We start from the raw sequence: 10,355 nt of genomic DNA, 5'->3' as shown, positions 1-10,355 counted from the left end.
TTCGCGGCTGAGCCGTTGTTGATACAAGAAGTTTCCACTTCACAATAACAGCACTTACGGTTGACCGGGGCAGAAATTTGACAAACTGACTTGATGGAAAGGTGGCATCCTATGACGGTGCCACATTGAAAGTCACTGAGCTCTTCAGTAAGGGCCAATGTTCGTCTATGGAGATTGCAAGGCTGTGTGCTTGATTTTATACACCTGTCAGCAGCGGGTCTGGCTGAAAATAGCAGAATCCACTAATTTGAAGGGGTGTCCACATACTTTTTTTAATATATAGTGTACCTTGGCCACCACACACCACATTCATGTGATACACACAGTCAATAACACATCTCTAGGGTTCCATGCTGGTCCATACTCACAGTCAATAACACATCTCTAGGGTTCTGTGCTGGTCCATACTCACAGTCAATAACACATCTCTAGGGTTCCATGCTGGTCCATACTCACAGTCAATAACACATCTCTAGGATTCCATGCTGGTCCATAGTCACAGTCAATAACACATCTCTAGGGTTCCATGCTGGTCCATACTCACAGTCAATAACACATCTCTAGGGTTCCGTGCTGGTCCATACTCAGTCAATAACACATCTCTAGGGTTTCATGCTGGTCCATACTCAGTCAATAACACATCTCTAGGGTTCCATGCTGGTTTGGTTGGAGAGAGGACTGATGACTGCAGGTGGGGGCATTTAAAGGTTTAGCCCCACCCCTTTCAGGTTGATGAGGTGTCATTGCAGTGTGTTAAAAAAAAAAAATCTGTCATCAAGGCGAAGGGTGGCCACTTTGAAGAATCTCCAATAAAAAATATATTTTGATTTGTTTAACACTTTTTTTGGTTACTACATGATTCCATATGTGTTATTTTATAGTTTTGATGTCTTCACTATTTTTATACAATGTATAAAATAGTAAAAAGAAAGAAACATCCTTGAATGAGTAGGTGCGTCCAAACGTTTGACTGGTAGTGTACTGGATGTATTGTTACACCATGTAGGAGCAGTATAGACCTAGTCTGTTCATTATATACATCTACATGATGTATTGTTACACCATGTAGGAGCAGTATAGACCTAGTCTGTTCATTATATACACCTACATGATGTATTGTTACACCATGTAGGAGCAGTATAGACCTAGTCTGTTCATTATATACACCTACATGATGTATTGTTACACCATGTAGGAGCAGTATAGACCTAGTCTGTTCATTATATACACCTACATGATGTATTGTTACACCATGTAGGAGCAGTATAGACCTAGTCTGTTCATTATATACACCTACATGATGTATTGTTACACCATGTAGGAGCAGTATAGACCTAGTCTGTTCATTATATACATCTACATGATGTATTGTTACACCATGTAGGAGCCGTATAGACCTAGTCTGTTCATTATATACATCTACATTATGTATTGTTACACCATGTAGGAGCAGTATAGACCTTGTTGTTAATTGTAATATATGTTTAGGTGAATAAATATGAAATTATCTTAAATGTAGATGTATTGCATTTAAATTCTCACTCAATAAAAATCTCCACCAATGGATCAAAAAATGCTTCTCTTTGTACGTTTCCATATAATATTGACTTCTATAATAAACTTTTTGTCTGAAAATAAAATATTTTCCTTAACTGCGTTACCCACTCTAGTCAGCAGTTAGCGATGTTCGTATTTCTCGCGATACTACTGGCGTGACGTATAATCTAGTGGACGGGACACTTCAACAACAACAGTTAGCCACCTCGCCGAAATGTTCAAGGTCTTTATAATGTTTCGGTGTATATTAGCCATTGAGTTTTAAACACACGTCTACCAGTTTAATTTTATATTTACGTTGTTGGCTAGCTAGCTGGTTAAATTAGCCTATCACTAGTCTAATCGCTAATGCTAACTAGCTAATTAGCTCACTAAGATACTGCCCCCATACTAAAGAAGAGATCTGGTGGACGGAGAAAGAAACTCTCGTGAAAGAGGAGAAGGAAGAGGATGATGTTGCAGTTAAAAAAGAAATAGAGGGCAAGGCTGTTACTGTGAAAGAAGAAGAGATGGACGTTAGAGTGAATGAAGACAAAGGAGAGTTCAGAGTGAAAGAGGAGGGAGATGTTACCAAAGAGTTTTATGTCTGTGATGTAAAAAAAGAGGAGGAAGAGGAGGAGGATGCAGTTTTTGGAGTGGAGGGAGAGATAACTGTCACATTGGAAGAAGAAGAAGAAGAGACAGGAGATCTGATTAACAACAGTAAGTAACCGAAGTACCGTTGTTTTTATATCCAACATTAAAATATGTTCAAATTATATTAAATTATTCAAAATAAGCCTTGCCTACTTTTACAACCTATGATTTGCATCGAAGTGTTGATTTGATAGAAACACATCAAGACATTAAAAAAATGCATTTAAATCTCTGATCTGCAATAACGTTTTTCATGGATTGTCATAGAAACATCAAGCTAAAAATACGAATTATTCTAAAAACATCTGGCCTATTTTTAAAATCTTTGATTTGTATCAAAAGTAAAGTGTTGATTAGAAATGATCAAATCAAACTGCGTCCTCTTCCTCCTTTTTCTTTTTACATCACAGATATAAACATCTTTGGTAACACCTCCCTCCTCTTTCACTCTGAACTCTCCTTTGTCTTCATTCACTCTAACATCCATCTCTTCTTTCACAGTAACAGCCTCACCCTCTTCTTCTCTTTTAACAGTCTCTTCTTCTTTCACAGTAACAGCCTCACCCTCTACTTCTCTTTTAACAGTCTCTTCTTCTTTCACAGTAACAGCCTCACCCTCTTATTCTCTTTTAACAGTCTCTTCTTCTTTCACAGTAACAGCCTCACCCTCTACTTCTCTTTTAACAGTCTCTTCTTCTTTCACAGTAACAGCCTCACCCTCTTCTTCTCTTTTAACAGTCTCTTCTTCTTTCACAGTAACAGCCTCACCCTCTACTTCTCTTTTAACAGTCTCTTCTTCTTTCACAGTAACAGCCTCACCCTCTTCTTCTCTTTTAACAGTCTCTTCTTCTTTCACAGTAACAGCCTCACCCTCTACTTCTCTTTTAACAGTCTCTTCTTCTTTCACTGTAACAGCCTCACCCTCTTCTTCTCTTTTAACAGTCTCTTCTTCTTTCACTGTAACAGCCTCTGCATTTAAATATATCTTGTTCGTAATAACTTTTTTCATTGGTTGTCATAGAAACATCAGAACCAGTGCTAAATATTCTAAACTGGTCTGGACTACTAGTCATCCAGTTATAAGAGTTGTAGCCCTTTCCATCACTCACAGCCCATATGTCATCCAGTTTACGGGTTGAAAATGGCAGATTTTGTCACGCTATACATGACGTCAGAGCTCAGTGACTGTACAGTAACATGCTATACATGACGTCAGAGCTCAGTGGCTGTACAGTAACATGCTATACATGAGGTCAGAGCTCAGTGGCTGTACATTAACATGCTATACATGAGGTCAGAGCTCAGTGGCTGTACAGTAACATGCTATACATGAGGTCAGAGCTCAGTGGCTGTACAGTAACATGCTATACATGACGTCAGAGCTCAGTGGCTGTACATTAACATGATATACATGAGGTCAGAGCTCAGTGGCTGTACAGTAACATGCTATACATGACGTCAGAGCTCAGTGGCTGTACATTAACATGCTATACATGACGTCAGAGCTCACTTTCTCTGCTTCACAGCGCTGTGTGGGGTTCGACTGACAGCCGTTATAAACTGGAGCGCGGCCCTCCCTCCCTCCCACTAATGGGGCTACTTCTGCACATTAGTGGTTGTCTGAGTGGAACGCTGTAAATCAAGAGGAGTTGATGTTGTCTGAAAGATGAGATGTTGAGGATTGTAAGAAATACCGCTTTGATGTCATAGAAACAAACGACACAGCAGAATGAGTCCAAATTGTTCACTTCACATCATTTACAATATCAAGGTTTATGATCCGTATGTTGGATCCACAGTTACAAGGATGGCATGCATTATAATCAAATCAAATTGTATTGGTCACATACACATGGTTAGCAGATGTTATTGGTCACATACACATGGTTAGCACATGTTATTGGTCACATACACATGGTTAGCAGATGTTATTGTCACATACACATGGTTAGCAGATGTTATTGGTCACATACACATGGTTAGCAGATGTTATTGGTCACATACACATGGTTAGCAGATGTTATTGGTCACATACACATGGTTAGCAGATGTTATTGGTCACATACACATGGTTAGCAGATGTTATTGGTCACATACACATGTTAGTAGATGTTATTGTTACATACACATGGTTAGCAGATGTTGTTGGTGACATACACATGGTTAGCAGATGTTATTGTTACATACACATGGTTAGCAGATGTTATTGTGAGTGTAGTGAAATGCTTGTGCTTCTAGATCCTACAGTGCAGCAGTATCTAACAGGTAATATCTAACAATTCCACAACAAAACCTAATATACACAATCTAGTAAAGGAATGGGATGAGAATATATACATATAAATATATGGTTGAGCAGTGACAGAGTGACTAAGATGCAATAGATAGTAAAGAATAGATAGTGAAGGATTCAGTATACAGTATATACTTAAGAGATAAGTAATGCGAGATATGTAAACATTCTTAAAGTGCAATTATTAAAGTGACTAGTGTTCCATTTATTAAAGTGGCCAATGATATCAAGTTTGTAGGTAGGCAGCCACCTCTCTGTGCTAGTGATGGCTGTTTAACAGTCTGATGGCCTTGAGATAGAAGCTGTTTTTCAGTCTCTCGGTCCCAGCTTTGATGCACCTGTACTGACCTCGCCTTCTGGATGATAACGGGGTGAACAGGCAGTGGCTCGGGTGGTTGTTGTCCTTGATGATCTTTTTTGCCTTCCTGTGACATTGGTTGTTGTAGGTGTCCTGGAGGGCAGGTAGTTAGCCCCCGGTGATGCGTTGTGCAGACCGCACCACCCTCTGGAGAGCCCTGCGGTTGTGGGCGGTGCAGTTGCCGTACCAGGCGGTGATACTGCCCGACAGGATGCTCTCAATTGTGCATCTGTAAAAGTTAGTGAGGGTTTTCGGTGACAAGCCACATTTTTTCAGCTTCCTGAGGTTCAGCCTTCACCACACTTGTCTGTGTGTGTGGACCATTTCAGTTTGTCGGTGATATGTACACAGAAGAACTTGAAACTTTCCACTTTCTCCACTGCTGTCCTGTCGATGTGGATAGGGGGGTGCTCCCTTTGCTGTTTCCTGAAGTCCACGATCATCTCTTTTGTTTTGCTGACATTGAGTGAGAGGTTATTTTCCTGACACCACACCCTGATGGCCCTCACTTCCTCCCTGTAGACAGTCTCGTCATTGTTGGTAATCAAGCCTACCACTGTTGTGTCATCTGCAAACTTGATGATTGAGTTGGCCATGCAGTCGTGGGTGAACAGGGAGTACAGGAGCGGGCTGAGCATGCACCCTTGTGGGGCCCCAGTGTTGAGGATCAGCGGAGTGGAGATGTTGTTTCCTACCTTCACCACCTGGGGGTGGCCCGTCAGGAAGTCCAGGACCCAGTTGCACAGGAAAGGGTCAAGACCCAGGGGCTCCAGCTTAATGATGAGTTTGGAGGGTACTATGGTGTTGAATGCTGAGCTGTAGTCAATGAACAGCATTCTACATAGGTATTCCTCTGGTCTAGATGGAATAGGGCAGTGTGATGGCGATTGCATCGTCTATGGACCCGGTAAGCAAATTGGAGTGGGTGTAGGGTGACAGGTTGGGTGGAGGCGATATGCTCCTTGACTAGTCTCTCAAAGCACTTCATGATGACAGAAGTGAGTGCTACGGGGCGATTGTTATTTAGTTCAGTTACCTTGGCTTTCTTGGGAACAGGAACAATGGTGGCCATCTTGAAGCATGTGGGGACAGCAGACTGGAATAGGGAGAGATTGAATATGTCCGTAAACACACCCTGGGTTGTCCTGAACAGAATGAGCCTATGTTCGTTGTATTGTGAAGAAAAATGACAATCTGTTTGTCTGAAGTGCCTTGTGAAAGCCTAACACTGTAAAATCGTAGTTTATAGCTTATCCAGTTTGGCAATATAATAAGCATTCAAATGACGCCCACCTGACCCAGATTCTGATTTCTATTGGAATGTTTTGTGGATTGTGTAAACAACAACAGTAATTGTGTGTTGGTGGGGAAGCAGGGCTGTGTTCCAAACAAAAAATGACAATTGGGCTTCAGTTCCTCAACTGCAAAGCTAGGAGAGCTCAAAAAGAGCACCTTATAGTTGAAGGCTCTTCTCTTGAATCATAAAAGTGCATTGAAATTACACTATATATGCAAAATTATGTGGACACCCCTTCAAATGAGTGGATTCGGCTATTTCAGGTACACCCGTTGCTGACAGGTGTATAAAATCGAGCACACAGCCATGTAATCTCCATAGACAACCATTGGTAGTAGAATGGCCTTACTGAAGAGCTCAGTGACTTTCAACGTGACTCAGTCATAGGATGCCACCTTTCCAACAAATCAGCTTGTAAAATTTCTGCCCTGCTAGAGCTGCCCCGGTCAACTGTAAGTTTTGTTATTGTGATGTGGAAATGTATAGGATCAACAACGGCTTAGCCGTAAAGTGGTAGGCCACACAAGCACACAGAACGGGACCGCCAAGTGCTGACGCGCTTAGCGTGTAAAAATCATCTGTCCTTGGTTGCAACACTCACTACCGAGTTCCAAACTGCCTCTGGAAGCTTCATGAAATGGTTTTCCATGGCTGAGCAGCCACACACAAGCCTAAGATCACCATGCTCAATGCCAAGCGTCGGCTGGAGTGGTGTAAAGCTCATCACCATTTGACTCTGGGGTAGTGGAAACGCGTTCTCTGGAGTGATGATTCACGCGTCACCATCTGGAAGTCCGACGGAAGATTCTGGGTTTGGCGGATTCCAGGAGAACGTTACCTGCCCCAATGCATAGTGCCAACTGTAAAGTTTGGTGGAGGAGGAATAATGGTCTCGGGCTGTTTTTCATGGTTCAGGCTAGGCCCCTTATCTTATCTAGGCGATTCTGTGCTTCCATCTTTGTGGCAACAGTTATGGGAAGGCCCTTTCCTGTTTCAGCATGAACATGCCCCCAAGTGCACAAAGCCAGGTCCATAAAGAAATGGTTTGTCGAGATCGGTGTGATAATATGAAAATGAATCCAACTAAATGAATCCAACTAAATGATTCACTCGATTCCAGATGATGTTCAGGAGATGTCTGATTAAGTTTGGATGCTGCAGGGTTTACAGGCCCTGCGTGTTATATCTCAGCATAGCACTCTGGCTGAGCTCCTGGGATTCTCTCAGCTGACTGTTCTGGAGCTCTGTTGTAGTTCTGTTGGATGGGACCTGTGTGTGTTCCCCTGGATGCTACTGCAGCCTAACGGTCGCTCTGGGTAGACGGTTGGGCTATCGGTTATCTTGGCCAAAGGCTGTGCAACCAAATACTAGCTCCAGGGTTCCAATAGTTTTATCTATGCCATTTGTCATTTTTTATAATAAAAAAAATACTATTATAAAACTTCAGTTTAGATGATACAGACATGATGTCGTTATGCTCCTTAATACTATTATAAAACTTCAGTTTAGATGATACAGATATGATGTCGTTATGCTCCTTATAGCTCTAACATATGGAGTATTTCACATTAATTTATAGATTAGATTAATATAAAGATTAAATATTAAAATAAAATACGATTATAAATTACAATTATTATTATAAATATCTCTTTCTAAATTACCCTTCATTGGGGGGGGGGGATCTAGTCTAGATTAAACCTTATAGGAAGATAGTTTTACCATGTGGAGGTCTTATTCAGGTCTCTGTTTAGTATTTAGCTAAATAATCTGTTGTCTTTGACAGGAGAAAGACCACACTCTCACAACGGGAAGAGCCCATCAGGGGAACCAGACCCAGAGATGCCCAATCCAGCCAGACGACACCACTGCTCCCAGTGTGGAAAGCATTTTACCAAGTTACAGAACCTAAAACAGCATGAGAGGACACACAAAGGAGAAAAGCCTTTTCAATGCTTCCAGTGTGAAAAAGGATTTTCATGTTCACAGGATTTTAAAAAGCACGAGAGGACACACGCAGGAGAAAAGCCCTTCCAATGCTCCCAGTGTGGAAAGGGTTTTACCCAGTTAGGTAACCTAAAAGTTCATGGGAGGACACACTCAGGAGAAAAGCCTTTCCAATGTTCCCAGTGTGGAAAGAGTTTTACTGTGTTAGGGAGCCTAAAAGAGCACAAGAGAATACACACCGGAGAGAAGCCCTACCAATGCTCCCACTGTGGAAAGAGTTTTAGGGGGTTAGGGAACCAGAAAAAACATGAGAGGACACACACCGGAGAAAAGCCTTACTAATGTTCTCAATGTGGAAAGAGTTTTAACCAGTTAAGCACCTGAAATCACATGAAATAAAACATTTAGGAGAGAAGCCTTTCCACTGCTCTCATTGCGTAAAGACATTTTAGTTCCAGGGCTATGATTTCCGCATATTTACAATTTCGGACATTTGGCCTCTAGACTTGCCTGTAACTTGGAGAAGGGTGGAGCTTTTGGTTCCGGTTCCAATCCCAGTTCTATCTCGTCTCTTAGCACGTATGGATCCAGAACTTCATCAAGTGTTACCAACCCAGTAACTAACCCACGGATGTTGTTGCACTCACTTTGTGTAGGGGTGCTAAGCCTAGTTACATGGTCTGTAACCTGAATGAATGTATGCATTTATGTGACAAATCAGTTCATGGACCTAGGTGTTGAATTCCCAGGGAGACGGCAACGTTACCTTGGTCCAGGGCCAGCTCGCTTGACCTCTTGGTCGGCCAATCCAAGCGGACTATTATTTGTTTAGATGGTGACGAAACATAAATATGCTGACCAAAATCATCATCAGTAAAGTCTTCACCACCATCAACCTCACATTACCATCATCATCCCCATGTTATGACAACCAAGGACAATGATAGCAGTTCCAGTTCAGACTAGCCTACCTCCTCCTCTTCCCTGTATTCAAAGGGCAATGGCCGTAAGGTTAAAGAAGTGTTTGTACCAGTTGGTCTGGACAGTGGGAAGTCCATCCTGTCTGACTGTGCCCACCCTTTACACCAGGGGTTCAGCATAGCCGGTTGTTCTTAGCATAGCACCCCGTTTATTGCAAAATGTGATTTCCCAGTAAAGTTATTTTGAGATCTGGCCATTCGGTAGCAATTACGAGATGATAATCTATTATTCTTTGAATGACAATATTATAATTTACCAATGTTTTCGAATAGTAATTTTGTTATGTTCACCGGAAGCATTTCAGAGAAGAAAAAAATCTGAATTTCACGCTACTGTAAAATGCTGTTTTTGGATATAAATATGAACTTGATGGAACAAAAAATGCATGTATTGTATAACATAATGTCCTAGGAGTGTCATCTGATGGAGATTGACAAAAGTTAGTGCATAATTCAAGCTGGTTTCTGCTTTTGGTGACGCCTGACCTTGAATTGAAAATGGATGTTTGTACTTTTGTGGCTATGTACTGTCCTAACATAATCTAACTTTATGCTTTTGCCGTAAAGCCTCTTTGAAAATCGAACAATGTGGTTAGATTAAGGAGATGTTTATCATTTCAATTGTGTAAAATAGTTGATTGTTTGAGAAATTGAAATTATTAGATTTTTGATGTTTTGAATTTCCAGCCTTGTTAGCAATCCCGGCTCGGGGTTCATTGCTAACCTGTAGCCCCAACAGGTTAAACCTTTTTCAGCCTGGGACCCAAATTAAAAATGTGGTGTTTTCCTGGGACCCAAGCTTATTAAAATATGCAACTTTGTGTAAATATTGGTTGATTTCATTGCCCTTATGCCTAAAACAAATGCAATATAAACAAAAACAAATAACAATGAAATTAAATGAAATACCCATATAAAGCCTATTCATGTTTATTTTTCCCCATAAAAAAACTGTTGCTGTTAAAATACAATAAATAATTTTCATTCTGAACTGGAATAAACTGATTGATCACATCACACAGATGTATAACAGAACACACACACACAGGCTCAGTTTTTGATAGTGCAACCCTAAGTAACAGTACAGATGAAAAATGGTCAGGCCTACTGTACATCTTACTGTAGAAAGTATTGTTGAATAAAAGTCTAAGTAGGAACTCTTTCTGTTAAAATACAATAACTATTTGTATTATTCTGAACTGGAATAAATTGATCAAACCACATAGGTTGAAGTTTTCAACAAGCATGTCTATTCTGGACTCCGGTTTTGACAGGGCAACACGGGAG

General features: G+C 41.0%; 1 long non-coding RNA gene across 1 annotated transcript; it reads left to right on the top strand.

The window, feature by feature from the left end:
• Window positions 1-1,730: 1,730 nt before the first annotated feature.
• Window positions 1,731-9,895, top strand: LOC106592793 (uncharacterized). The gene is made up of 2 exons (XR_014379560.1): window positions 1,731-2,259; window positions 7,928-9,895. It is a non-coding gene; the product is annotated as an uncharacterized LOC106592793 (long non-coding RNA).
• The last annotated feature ends 460 nt before the right edge of the window (window positions 9,896-10,355 follow it).

This window comes from Salmo salar, chromosome 12, assembly GCF_965601325.2.
Source record: "Salmo salar chromosome 12, fSalSal1, whole genome shotgun sequence".
NCBI lineage: Eukaryota > Metazoa > Chordata > Actinopteri > Salmoniformes > Salmonidae > Salmo > Salmo salar.
The sequence above is the reverse complement of the archived record's forward strand: the minus strand, read 5'-3'. Positions and strand labels throughout refer to the sequence as shown.